General features: G+C 45.9%; 2 pseudogenes; one reads left to right on the top strand and one right to left on the bottom strand.

Moving 5' to 3' along the window:
• Positions 1-222: 222 nt before the first annotated feature.
• LOC105731304 (chemokine-like protein TAFA-4) lies at positions 223-719 on the top strand (annotated as a pseudogene).
• Positions 720-2,590: 1,871 nt separating this feature from the next.
• Positions 2,591-3,724, bottom strand: LOC105731290 (leucine-rich repeat-containing protein 59-like; annotated as a pseudogene).
• Between the last annotated feature and the right edge of the window lie 1,736 nt (positions 3,725-5,460).

Raw genomic sequence — 5,460 nt, 5'->3', positions numbered from 1 at the left:
GGGAGAGACGTGGCAAGTTTCCTTCTGCTGGCCAGGCTGTGGAGGTGATGGGCCGCTCCCGGGACGCCTGCGGGTGAGGCGGCAAGGTCTTGTGAGCTACAATAATTTTTTGGGTGTATTTTAGAGTGATTTCAAATTCCCATCTGTAGCTAGAAATTGATTTGGAGTCACTCTGAAATACACCCTGGAATAATTGTGTTTGACTGGAACCAAATCTTATGAAGTCTGAGGATGAGATTCTGTGCTAAGTCAGTGTTGCTATTGCACTGGCTCTTTCTAGCCTACGTGTTAATGGTGTGCTGTAAGCTGTCAGCCTCAAGCCAGCACCTCCAGGGACATACAGGCCAGGGACCTGTGAGGTGGTTGCCATGCACAGGTGCTGCAATAGGAACCCCATAGAAGAGCAGTACCAAATGGTCAAGTACTTTTGCTTACCGGGACAGGTGGCCGGCACAACTCCTGCTCAACCTTCTTGTGTTGAAGTTTCCATTGTGATTCAGAAATGGTGTTGTCACATGAGTCTCTGTTTGGAAGGAGAGGATTGTAAAGTGCTGATAGATTACTCAGGTTGGTCCTGTAGCATTGGCAATGAAGTCAAAACTATGAAAGTAACGCGGGAGCAAAGAGAGAGGTGTGCTTCAATTGGGGAGGGGCAGCAGGATGCAGAGCTCTTTTGCTTGGATTCCCATCCTGGCCACTTTGCAGAAAATCATCTTTGATATCAGCAACTTCATATTTGTATATGTGTACTGTGAGAAGTGGCATTCCCTTAACTGGCCCAGCCCTCTCTGCTTTGTAATTTTATTTCATTGAATTATAACCACAAGGCACCACGCATTTGACATTCTATCTGGATTCCCAAGGAACGTACCTCCAAAATCCTACAAGAGCAAATCAGAGTCTTCAAAATGGATCACTACTCAGGGCATGTTTGCTCTTCATTTTCTTTCTGCCTTTAAAAAAGAACTTGGATATATGTTTTAAAGGGTCCTCATTCTGTTCCTCTTTTGAACTTTTCCTTTTGCCCTTGTATTAAGTAGTTTTAAAGGGTTCTAAATAATAGAAGATTTTGGCCAAAAAAAAATTTAATAACTGTAGAAGTCCAAAAGAATTAGCATCAGATCTTGAAGCCGTGAGTGAAGCTGCAAGTTGGCTTGACTGGGTGCAGCCACTGAGCTGCTTCAACTGGCCAAGGAGTGGGATATGATGACTATGCAGACTTCTATATTATCTTAATCTCATTGTATATATTATGTATTTAGTTCAATAAAGCATTTGTACCATTGGCTCTGGAGCTTAGAGGAAGACTAAAGGAATGTGTAGTGATTCTGAGTAAGGTGTAGACCTACACAGCAGAGCTATGGGGGAGAAGATTAACAAAATCTTTTCTTCCAATATCAGAATAGTCATGAGTGGCAGTCTCATTCAAACAGGTCACTAGAGTTAAAAGGCTGGACCCTACCCTCTCTACCTCTGAACTATGACAGGTTCTTGCTCCCTCCAGGGGAGACAAGGAGCTTGCAACTGGGAGTTTTCACTGAATGAGCACCATGACACAGCCATTTCTGATCCCTCCATCCAGTTGTGGTGAAGAGATGAAGCAAAGGAGGCAAGAAAATGCTTAATCTAGCAGACAAGAGCATGGACGGTGTGATCCTCGTTTGTTCTAGTCATTGGGTGATATACCACTTCTCAGCTCCATGATCCTTCATTTCCTCTGTTTCCATTTATTCCCTTCAGTTAAGGTCTAGAATCAAACAATTCTAAACCTCAGTATCTTATGAAGCTGACACTCCAAACCTGCAAAAGCAGGTTGCCTTTGAGGTATTTATTCACACCAAATACAACTAGAGCTGTCATAGACAGTGTAGGTTTGCAGAGATTCACCTCCTTGCTTACTGGCAATTAGGGAGTTAATGCTCTAAAATTGAGGCAAGGAGCCTGGACTGTTGCCATTTTATGGAAGCTGCATAAGTTGGGCAGGGCACCACAGGAGCTGCCCAAGACCTGATGAGTGCAAGGGATTTCTCTCTCTGAGTTATGAAATCTGTCTACCATGAAAGATTCTATGCTTAGCCTGAGAAATAATCAATTCTGGTGTGAGTTCTAGTCTCTCAGGACATTACAAAGGAGGGAAAATGATGTAACGGAAAGAAAGAATACCAGAGTGGGAATCCAGTTTTGCCTCAGACTAGCTGGGAGACTAGGCAAAGTCATGGAAGGCCTCAGTTTCTGTGCCTGCAAGTGTTATATTGGACTGGATGGTCATGAAGTGCCTTTCACAGCCAGAGATTTTGTACGGCTGCTAAAATGCTTGCATATCTGAGGTCCTAAAGAAAACAGGAATACTATCTCCCCCCTCACCCAATTAAGACTGGATTTACTGAATGTGGTGTTCTAGTCCCCAAAAACTTCCTCCTGATCTTCCCTGATTGCCCAGGGAGGAATGAAATAATCGGTTTGTGGCATACAAAAATATAAATGTAGTGACAGCTGACCATTTAGTAGAAACGAGCCTTGCCTTTATACAGCGTTGTAAAACAACTAGAAAAGGATGTGATTTCTCTCTCTCCACCCCAAGCCTACTCCTTTAGGCATGCAGGTAACTGCCCTCCTGGCACCTCCCATTTCTCCTCATTCCACCAAGGAATGAAGAAGTCCTACAAAGAGGACATCTCATGTACCAATCTGCAGCCATTTGATGATGGCAGGTATGTCTGATGCTAAATAGAGGTTGTGTCCAGCAGAACTCAATTTCATAGGAATCCAAGTGCCAAGGCTGGGAGACAGAAGGTTCTGGGAACAAGCTCCATGCTGAGTCTGTCTGGAAGACCCACTGGAGGATCTCATGGTGGTGTAGACCTGGGACTGCTTTGTCATAGATGGTGTTCACACTGGTGCAGAGGGGCTGTTGCAGCAGCTCTGTCACCCGACAAGCAACCGGCTCTCTCGCCGCACAAAAGAGCAGCAGCAGCAGCTTCAGCACAGCCCAGGAATGAGTGTGCTTCCGGAGTGGTGGCTTACAGGGACAGGAGCTGGACTTAGATTTCGGGGCCTGATTTGTTTACTTCTTAGGTTTCTTCTGCTCCCACTTGGCTGCTTTGAGGGCATCTTACTCCTTTTCCCGGTGCTCCTTCTCTGCCGCCTTCTGCCGCTTCCGCAGTTCCCTCTCCTGAGCTGCTTGTTCAGCTTGCTGCTTAGCCTCAGGCTTCTTCTCTGCCTCATGTTCTACTTCCAGCCACGGCTGCCTCTCCCACTGCTGATCTGCCTGCATGGCCTTCATGTGCTGTGACGTCTTGTTTGCACACTGCTTACACTGCTTCTCATCCAAGCAGTCACCTGCCATCTTGGCCAGGACAGGATTCAGAGGCTTAACCTTCAGGTCCAGCCACTTCAGGTTCTCGAGTTGAGCAAAGCTGACAGACAAGATAACCAGCCTGTTGTTGAGGAGATCCAGGTGCTGGAGGTTGACCAGACGGCTGAAATCTGCTGGCAGCTGCTGCAGCTTGTTCTTACTCAGGTCTAGCTTCACAAGGTGTATGAGGCCACAGATACCTGACAGTAGAGTAGTCAGTTTATTATAAGACAGATAAAATATGGTGGCCTTTGGAAGGGCAGCCAGCTCCTTCACTGGGAGTTCATATAGGTCTCTGAGGCTGAGGTCCAGTTCCTTGCAGTCCAGCTTGTCATGGAGGTTCCCGCCCTTGCTACCGGCCTTGGTCATGGTCATGGTGATGCTGAGCGGGAGCAGCTTTGCAGTTCTGTCAGGGGAAAGGAGCTGAAATACTGCATGTAAGTTCAGCAGGCCCCCACCCAAATGCCGCCAGTGGGAGACTGGCTCAGCCTGTCCACCCACCAGCAGCACTTGGAGGCCAGTGCCTAGCTCTCTCTCTCTTTTTTTTTTTTTCAGCAAGATGAAGAGGAGCTTTATTGAGTGTTAGAACAGCTCAGAGGAGACCCCCAGTGGGTAAGTCCTCTCTGTAGGCAGGTCATCCTGACCAGTGTTTAGCTTTTAGCAGAGAGGATAGTTCCTCTCTGCTGCTGCTCATCCCATCATCCTCCCAAAAATAAAACTGGGGTAATAATGCCTACTTTACATAGTTATATTGAAGATTAACTGAGATAATGTATATGAAAATATCTAGTAAACTACAGCACATTGTTAGTGCTCAAACATATCAGTTCTCTTCCTCATCCTTAAACACCCTGAACTAAACAGTCAGTTGACCCATTTAAGCAGGTCTTTCATATTCAGCTATTATGACATATAGGACAAGGACAGCTGGGCTCAGAACTGTAAATTCCTCAACCCCTGAATAAGATTTTTTAAAATGAGTGATGAGAGGTGATTCAGGTTGAAAAAGACAAACTAAATCTAACACCTTAGCAGTAGCAAGACACAGCAGATAAAAACAAGGCACTGGCACTAGTATAGTACAATTGGATTTAAGAGTAACCACAGTTAAAATCGTTGTGTATAATAAGCCACCAAGAGCAGAGATACAAGATGTTTTAACTGTCTCCTGAACTCAATGATCTTCACTGCCACCCAGATTCTGAATTCTATCTGTCATTTCAGCCATTTTAGTCTGGTTAAGAACCATTGCTTGGAAGTTATTGCAGTCATTTGGAGGTAAGAAGATACTCTGGCTTTCAGAGTTGCTAGAGTTCTTGTGCTGGTTCTTTTTCATCTGTGTGGGCTGATGTTCCTTTATGTTGTAACTTGAATATAATCAGTTGGTTTTGTTTCTGGAGGGCCAAGGCTTTGTGCAGGGGATTTATGGCTAAATTCCTGCCCTTGCTTTTACATGGCGGTATATATTTGCAAAGAATTTTTTTGTGTTGTAGTTTGGACTGCAATCCAATAGTCGATGCTTATTTGTAATGGCTAGTATATAGGCTCTTACTCAGCTGCATAACTCCTTTGTATTCCCTCGCATTTGCAGCCATGCTCCATCTCAGTGCTCTGAAAGTGTGGGTTCTTCTTCCACTCAGGTGTTTGCTACAGACCTCAGCTTGTCCCCCCAGGGCTGCATACTGCATACTGCAGCCCCGGCACAAGTTCAGGCTTTTTAGTCTCTCTCCAGCTTGGAGGCAGCAAGTGTGGAAACCTTGGGAATGCCAGTGGCAGAAGGCATGTCGCTTGTCTCCGGGAGCTCCACCCCAGTGAAATGTGGAGGCACTGCCAATTGGAACACTCAGTTGGGAGTGGGGTGGCTGCATTGTAGGCCCAAACTGGTGTGTGTGAGGGTAGGGCTGCCTGGTAAATGCTTTCAGGGAAGATGGTGTGGCCTCTTCTCCATAGGAGATCTATGGTGTGCTGGAGATTCAAGTAAAGCGTTCAAGCTCTTTAGTCTTTCTCCAGCCTGGTGGCAGCAAGGGTGTGTACCACTACAGTGGCATCAGCAGTAGCACAGGGGCTATCAGTTGCTTCTGGGAAATCCACCCCAGAGAGACACA

The sequence above is a fragment of the Aotus nancymaae genome, unplaced genomic scaffold, assembly GCF_030222135.1.
Source record: "Aotus nancymaae isolate 86718 unplaced genomic scaffold, 86718_ANA_hifiasm-v0.15.2.pri h1tg000033l, whole genome shotgun sequence".
Lineage (NCBI taxonomy): Eukaryota > Metazoa > Chordata > Mammalia > Primates > Aotidae > Aotus > Aotus nancymaae.
This window is presented reverse-complemented; position numbering and strand designations above follow the sequence as displayed.